Below are 9,264 nucleotides of genomic sequence, written 5' to 3' on the forward strand. Positions count from 1 at the left end.
CAGGGAAGCAAAAAATATTAAAATAATAAAAACAAGGGCGTGTGGGACCGTGGGAGGCATGGCCAGCTGGCTTGGGCCCGATCCCATGAGTTTCCCTAATTTTTGTGTATTTTTTACATGTTTTTGATGAATTGAGGGAATTTTTCCTAATTTGAAAGAAATACCATGAAATCAAAGAATTTGATGAATTCAAGGAAAACTAATAATAAAATAATGAAACAAAAGGGCGTGTGCGACCGGCTAGGGCATGGCCGGCCGGTCAAGGCCCGGTCCCACAAGTTTTCATAATTTATTTTATTTTATTATTATTTGATGATTTGTGCAAAAACACCATGAAATCAAGGAGTTTTTTCATGAAATTAGAGAAATAATAATAATAATAATAATAAAATAATAAGAAACCGTGGGGTGTGGGGCCGGTTGGGACCAAGACATGGCCGGTTGGCCAATGGTCACGCCCCACACTCCTTTCCTTAATTTTATATTATTTTTTATGGATTTATAGAAGTACCATGAAACCGAGGAGTTTCCTCGAGACGAAGGAGATTTGATAAAATGAGAGAATTTTCATCAAATCATGGAAAATAATAAAAATGCATTAAAAATGTAAAACTGGCGTGGGATTGACCACGACACGGTCGGTTGGTCGTGTGTCCGTGCTCCCAGCACCCTGGTCAATATTTTTAATTATTTATTATTTTCTTCTCTATTTTGCATAGGTTCATCGTTTCGTTGTATTTTTGAAATACTCGTTCGTGCGGTGAATGTTAGTGTATCGTCGTTGAATACACCTTCACCATTTGAATCGGGGCTTACTTAGAGGTAGCTCAGACTCCCGGTTGTTGATTATTTATTACTAATTGTGGAATCCAGTGGAGAATAATTCACAAAACTGAGTAATAAGATGTTTATTATTAATTCATAGGATCAGCTGAGGATTCGACTACGAATTCAGAATAATAAAGTGAGCATTACCATTCCATGGGATCGTAGATTCTACCATAGAATCAGAGTAATTAAGATTTATCTATTACCATTTATGAGACCAGTTGTGGATTCGATCATGAAATCGGAGTAATGAGATAATATAGTTATTGTTATTCTATTAGATCAAGCCGTGGATTCGATCATAAAATCAGAACAATTGTTATTGTCATTCCATGGGACCAGTCGTGGATTCGACCATGGAATAGGAGCGATTGTAATTAGGAATAATTAACTTTGTGGCTCTATACTAGCAGAGCAAGCTGTCTAGGAGCATTAATTATCCTGATACGAGCTTGTCGGTAAGTCATATCTTTTATATAGTCAGGGTAAACTCATTGTTTGTTCCTGAAGACGTTATCGCTCTATACTAGCAGAGCAAGCTGTCTAGGAGCCGTCCATCTCGTGATACTATATAGAAATAATCACTGAAAGTATTCAGTATTCATGAGATATGCCGTTGTCCAGTCGTGAGACTACATATCCACATGTACTCTGAGAGAAGGTACTCTCCGTTGAGAATTCGATGAGAGACCCATGTCTCAATACCCACGTCTGATTGCTGGATCAGAGCTTCGTATAATTATGAGTTTATGATTTTATCCCTTGTCGAAAATCCACCATCTACACTAATAATTGCAGCTCATAGTATTTTCCCACCTGTAGCTCTCTAATTCGCATAATCTGTTTCAATAGTTGAACGTTCTCTTAGCATAACTTTTGTTTCCGTAGTTCTTTTTCATTTACCTTGCACCTGTAGGATTAGTGTAGCCTGTAAACTTTGTAAATTTCTTAGTTGAGTCATAGAATAGTACCACCTGTAACTCATCAATCTTTTGCAATTTTTATGTCACCTGCACTTGAACATTAAACCTGCAAAACTGTCTTGCCCTCATCTCAGTTAAATCTCCTTAGTGTTAACTGACTCCTGAGCTGTGTTAGGTGTTACACAACTGTTGTTGTAGTTTTCATTTCACGGAAATTGCATTCGTAAGGTGGTAAGCATTGGAGTTGTTCAGTACTTTGCATCTCATACCTTATTGTACCTTGTCCATAGCTAAGCATTTTGTCAGTCCCAATCAGTCCAAATAAGCATAAGAGCTATTCACTTTCCCCTGTAAAATATCAAATTTATGCACTTTGTAACTTTTCAATTTGCTGCTTGCATTCGGACTGTCCTGAAAAATCAAGTGGAATAACTCATTTTCAGGCAGTAAAGTACTCTCAGTTGCTTATACTTATATCGATATTGTTTGAAACTGCACATTTCTGGGAGCTGAAGCTTGTTGTTGAGTTTACAGGTACCTGTGGTGCCGCTGTACAAATCAAAGAAAAGGAAGAAAAGGAGCAGCAAAATCTGTGGTACTACTTAAACCCAGTTTTATACTGACGGCATCATTCTCAACTTTTAATGTTACTATCTCAGATAACTTCCATGGCTGCTTGTTGAACCTGTAGCTTCATTGCTCAACATTCAATCTCTGAACTTTTAATGCTCTATCTTGAATGAATGCCATGAGTGCTCGAGTCTGAACTAGTTGCTTGATGACCCAACCCCTGAATATCTGGAGTTTATGCTTGATTCTGTGACACTTGGTAAAATTTCATCTAGCTGAAATTCTGTTTCGCTGCATTAAATCTGTGTCTGTTTGAATATCTGAATCCTTGAATATGATTGTCATTTCCATAAATCCTTGTTCCCCTGATATGCACAATTACTGCTTTGTTGATCAATGCATCATTTTGAATCTGTGTGCACAATTCTGAGAACTAGTTTTTGATACCCATAAACAGGATCTTGTGAAGCCGATTAACATGTTTATGTGCTGAAATTGCCATTTAACTGTGTTGTTCTCGATTCTTAGACAAAAATACTGTGTCTGCGTGCATGCATCTCTAGATATAATTGACAGTCTGCTAAGCATCATCTATGGCCCGAGTTTACTATTGTGGGCTTCTGAAACAATTTGAATAGTGTGTTATGTGACCAAACTGATAGTTTAGATAGTCTTCATCAAGACTGCCTACTTCAAACACCATCCCCCATTATTGACACACCTGTCCAAGTTGAGACAATGGGTGATGACATCATTCGGCCCCGTACTCTCCATGAGTACATGTATCCCACAAGAACAAGTCAGTTCTCATGTATCGTCTTATACCAGACTGATGGTCCATTTGAATTGGATGCAAACATGATACAAATGCTTCCAATATTTCGAGGGGTTGAATCTGAAAACCCCTATCATCATGTAAGAAAGTTTGAGAAAATCTGTCGGACTATGCAGTTTGAAAATATGTCCGAGGACTCTCTAAAGTTGCGTTTGTTTACGTTTTCGTTAAAAGAAAGTGCTAAATCATGGTTTTAAAGTCTGAGACCGCATTCAATCACCACTTGGGACCAACTCACTAATATTTTTTTCAAAAAGTTCTTTCCATATCATAGAACCATAAGCATTCGTCAAAGCATAAACTTTTTTGTGCAGTTAGATGGAGAGACATTTTTTCATCATTTTGAATGATTTAATGATTTGTTGTTTGAGTGTCCTCATCATGGCTTTGAAAAGTGGAGAATGGTGGCTATTCTTTATGAGGGACTAGACTTTAAGTCCCGAGTCATGGTTGAGTCCATGTGTAATGGCGAATTCATTGATAAAACTGTGGATGATGCATGGTCATTCTTAGCTGAACTTGCAGAGAAAACCCATCAATGGAAATCCTTCAGAGAAACTAGGACAGTGTCACATGATATGGGTGATCTCCATGACTCTAATACAAATATAGAATTATTGATTAAGAGAGTTGAAGCTCTAGAGAGGTGCACAGATGAAAATTCTGTTGCACCCAAGTTATGTAACCGGACTGAATTCCCTTAGTATCTTGTGTGATAGCTTAGGCCATTTGCTTCATAATTGCTCTGAATTACATGCCATTAAGCAGTCTAAAATGCATTGTGCCAATACTTTCCATCAAATGCATGATCATAACCTATATTCACCAACTTGTGAACTAGGAAGGAGAAACAACCTGAATCTTTCATGTACTGCTGACCCTACACATGGTTTACAACCTGCAGTAAGCCAAGTTGTCACTCAACCAAATGAAAATGGAAGAATTGATGAGCATGTGAACTGTGAGCCTGAAATGTTTGTTTTCCCCAATGAATTTAATTCTGAGTATAGTATTTCAGACCTTGTTGCTGAAAATGTCAATCCATGCTCACCTATTTTAGAGGCAGCCGAATGGGCAGAAAACACTAATGGTTTTGATGGGGTAGGATTTTCATGCATCTGTGATGACGACGAGGATATAATGTTAGAGGAGGTCGTTAATTTTGAAAATGAAATTTCAGAGTCTTGTAACTCCGAAATGCTAGACCGTAGTGTAGAGACCTTCACTGATAATGTTTCTTCTAATGTTTATATTCATCGCAATCAATATCCAGATGATTTTGATGCTGAGTTGGGGCTTGTTAATTTGTTCAATGACCGGGAGCATGATACTATAGTACTTGTTTCTGACTGGGGAAAAACTGAATTGCGTAGTGATACTTTTGAGCCTAAGCATGAATGTAATTTAGACGCATTTGATTCCCTTCCTAAGTCACAAAATGATTGTGTTACATCTGATCTACAGCTTGTTCCTTCAGAGAATGCTAAACTCACTTTGTTGGCGAGTCCCAACCTAGGGTTAGAGATGTGTGCATCTCAAATTCTTTTGGACATCCTGTCCACTAAATATCATGTTATTGAGAAGCCACATATGGGATCACTTCCTGTTTTTCTGCATGTCCCTGAACATGTCAATTCAGACTTTGAATTTGTGCAGGAAATGCCTCAAAATCTGCCAGTTTATGTTAATAAATGCCATATCTCTGTAAAATTCAGGTTTGGGGGTAACTCGTTTATACCCGCAGTTTCGCTTGCATTTCTGTGCTGTTATATATGCTTGAAACTGTTGATATTTCTGCATGTCATTCTCTGGATTGATCCTCAACTCTTTAGGTTGTATATATATGATGAAGCACCTCTGTATAATCCAGTAGAGAAAGTGAGGTTTCTGTCTTGAGGAAGTTTGAGTCTTGTTCCATTTTTTTGCATACCTGTTTGCTAATCCAATGTCACTATCAGCTGATTTCCTCGGGTTCTAGCGTTGAATAATGGGGTTCTAATCTTGCTTCCGCTGACATCTGGTAATCTCTTTCCCTTTCTTTACTTAGCATGATCCTCATGGTATGTTGCAGTTATAATTTTGTTAATCTTTAGAAACATTGAGGACAATGTTTAGTTTAGGTTTGGGGGTGGAGAGTAGATGCCATTGACTGTCACTGTGTTATATTTTGAAACTGAATTCTGCCATATTAAAAAAAAATGGAGCTCATTTACCTTGATTTGTGATGCTTGTGCATGTATGTTATCGTAGGATTCTTAGTCTAGATGATGAGGCACCCCTGATTCTAGCACAATTCACATGTTGATAAGAAATTTGCACATGCACGATCTACCAATACATGTATAGCCTCGGGTCGAGGTGTATTATCGGTTAAGTAGACTGCCAATCATCTAGAATGCTGAATGAGACTTGACTAGCTTGTTCTTTGGTTGGCTGGGATAGAAGTTGGAGGATACGTTAAGAAAAGCAACCATTGAATTTGACCGGGTGCATCGAAAAAGGATGCCTCTTGCCAAAAGTGTCATGTAATGTATTGTTCTGTTTTTGTGTAAAGTTGTTGCGTCATCTTGTGTTTGTATATCTCGTTATTGCAAAGTCAGATGAAAAATCAGTTTGAAAAAAAAAAAAAAAAATACAGTTGAAAAAAAAATGAAAAGAAAAAGAAAAAAAAATGAAAAGAAAAAGAAAAAAAAGAAATATCTATTGTCTGTTATCATGTTATATTTCAGTAAAAATGTTAAAGTGTCTCCCTTGCCTCAAAATGAGAGTAGTCAAGGTAAAATGTTCTTTGTTGTTATGTGTTGTAAATGGTCTTGTAATATGCAAGGAGGGTGTAGCCATCGATGTACAACGCGGGTAAGCTGAAATATCACCAACTCTTAGGTGAACATTCACAATTCTCGTAAAGCCGGACAACTATCTTGGCTTTGAATTCAGTTCTTAGCCTAAAAACTATCTCTTAGCAATTGGCAGTCATAACTTCTGATCATTCTCTAAACATGTGTAGATACACTTTACACTCTTATATGTCCTTAGTTGTTTCAGTGCTAGAATTGTGCCTTTGAAAGCTAGATTGACATATCCTTTTGTTGTGAGTTAAAACTGAATGCATGTATCACTTTCATGGAATCTGAGCTTATATTTTGTCCTAGAACTTTTGGGTATTTTTTTGACCAGCGCCAGTGGCGTAGGTAGGACTTTTCTTTTGGTTTTGTGTTTTACTCGAGGACGAGCAAAAGGCAGGTTTGGGGGTATTTGATGGGCACCTAATATTGCATACATTCTTATCATGTTGTAGGTGTTTAGGGTATTTTGTTGCACTAATTGCTTATAATAATGCCAAACTATATATTTTGTACTTCTTATTCGTTGCGAGTAAAATGTGTGGCAATTGTCCTGACTTTTGTTTTGTAATTCTAGGGGAATGGAAAGAATGGTCTGAACATGTGCTTTGAAGGAAGTGGAGCTACAATACCCTGTCAAGCTAGTTACCAAGTCGATGTTAGGAAGACGCGTGTAGTGGAGAACGCAGCCATGGTGCCAGCAGAGTTGTGAAGCTAATGGATCTACTAATGGACCAGAAATGCAAGAAGAAGAAATCAATGGGCCGAAATTCAAGTGATAGCCATGTTGGGAATTAAAAGGAAGCCAACCCCAATTTTTCTTCTCATACCAAAATGGGGTCTTCATGCTTCAACCTGAACATCCATTCCATTACCTTTCCCAAAACCCGATCTCATCACAAGAAACAAAATATCTCTCTGCTATGATAGACGCATTTATGTGTCTAATATAGCCCAATTGTATATTGTGTTAGTACCCATTTTTTGTACTTATTATGGCTTTTTATGTCCCTGTAGGTATTTCTGGAGAAATAAGCTTTTGCGGCGAAATTGGCTAAAAAAGTGGTTTTTGCGCTCGTGGGAGAAAATTACTATACGGACTCTCACTTTGGATAAGAGGTAACCTAATTACTAAGGGATGACCTATATCCAGGCAGCTGCTAAAGGGAGACCAGCCACAGATAAGGGGAGGTCATCTTCTCAAATTCAAAAGAAAATTTTGGCGGGAAATGAAATGCTTCACGAACAGCAAACAGGGTTGGAATTTTGGGGCACTTTGGGACAGATTCGATCACCAAATTCGTTTGGGCTGGATGTTAATGGACTAAACAGAGTTGGTACATGCGTTTTTATCAATCGAAATGGGCTGGATAATCCGGGCTGGATAAACAGAGTTGGTACAGAGATACATATCTTCCCGATATGTACAGAGAATGGGTAAAGGATTCAGGGAGAGTTTTACGCTAGTTAGACTTTTACTTGGTCCTGTTCTAGTCTTGATAAGAGTTTGGTGGCAAATATATAGCTAACAAACGCGTACAGGGAGATCAGAGAGAGATATTTTCTCAACAGCGCAGAGAAGAGAGAAAAAGAAGAAGTCGGATTCACTCGAGATTTTTGGGGGTTTGGTAGCTATATAAGTGTTGGTTCGAGTCATAAGAGGGGTTAGAAAAGTTTAGAGAGAAATAGGAGAGAGTTCAGAGCCGAAACGAGGAAGATACCATTGATTGTTGCTGCTGCTGCTGTTCAAGGAGGAAGAAGAAGAGGAAGAACAGACCTGCTAAGGCAGTCGTTCTTCATCAGTCTTAAAACCAGAACACGCTGTGTCGCTTTACAGCACACGGCTTGTATCGTTCTTTCCAGCAGCTTACACCCTGTGTCGCTATTTACAGCACTTTAGTTCTATCGTTTCTTCTCAGCACTTACACCATTTGTAACAGTGACGCTGTAACACTTTACAGCGTTGCTAATTCCTATTTCATCATATAATCATCAATAAAAACACCTATTTTAGCCATGAATTTATCTTGTGAGTGTGTTTTTGGGATGAGGAGCTAAACCCATTAGCCGAGACGACGGAGGAAGCCATTGGCACAAAATTTATTGGTATAATTCTAACTTTTACATTTATTTGCAATATTATTATTTGATTATTTGCACGAATTAAAATTGAATTAATAGTTTTTATTGAGTAATTGTGAATTGACTTGATGAAGCATGCTGGGTTTTAGTAACTTTTGATGTTTTATACTTTTTAATTACAATTATTACTTCAAAAACTTATTTGAGGCAAATATTAGAATTGATTTTAAAGATAAAATTGCATAAGAACTATTTAGAGTTTACTATTAAAATGGTCATTGGTGGAATCCTAGTCTTGGTGTTTTTCTCTATAACTTTGAACAACTCTTTTTATTTGCCTGTTTAAATTTAAATCTAAAAACTGTTTTCTTCACAAGTCTGAACGAATCCGTTTTACCACTTCAACTACAATCATTTGAAAAACATCAAATTTTTGGCGCCGCCCGGGGACCTGTGTTTAGTAGCTTTTTTTTAGATTTTTTTTTTGTTCTTCTTTACGTTTTGTTTTTTTGTTTCCTTGCAGATTTTGAAGTTGGAGCGAAAGCAATTTTGCCAAAGCTTGTGGTATTTACTTAAAGTTGGAGTGAAAAGCAAAGCTAAAGGAGCAAAAGAAGAAGATTTTCTTTATTTTGTAAAAGAGAGAAAAAAAAGAGAGATTTTTTTTTTGTTTTTTTTAGCTTTCATTTTTTTTTTTGCATTTTTTTGGATGTGAACTTTGGAATTTGGACATTTTATTTTTTTTACCCTACGGAAGGGTATTAAATACACTGTTGCAGGGAAGGACGACGATTACAATATCTCGGCCCCTCGGGTTCGTACACGGCATAGGAGTCGTGGCCCGAGTCGACAACGGTTCTTCGCCCGTCTGGTACGGGAGGTAAAATTCTAAACACCCGCGAATCTCCTGCAAGCGGGTTACTGGACTCCTTAAGGTGAATATATGCTGAGGACTTGAATATGGACTGTTTTTAAATTCCTAGTAAAGGGCAAGGACTGGACCATACAAGATAAGGGTTCGGATTTCATCACCGCTCCCTTCTTGCCCGCCTTAGGAAAACGAAACCTAAAGCGAACCTAAGCCTAAAATTTGGACTAGAAAGAGACCTATAGGGTATCGAGCTTAACAGGACAATCATTCGAAAAATATTGGTTACTCTTTTAAGCACACCTCGAAGTTCTTGAC

Source organism: Papaver somniferum, chromosome 5 (assembly GCF_003573695.1).
Source record: "Papaver somniferum cultivar HN1 chromosome 5, ASM357369v1, whole genome shotgun sequence".
Taxonomy (NCBI): domain Eukaryota; kingdom Viridiplantae; phylum Streptophyta; class Magnoliopsida; order Ranunculales; family Papaveraceae; genus Papaver; species Papaver somniferum.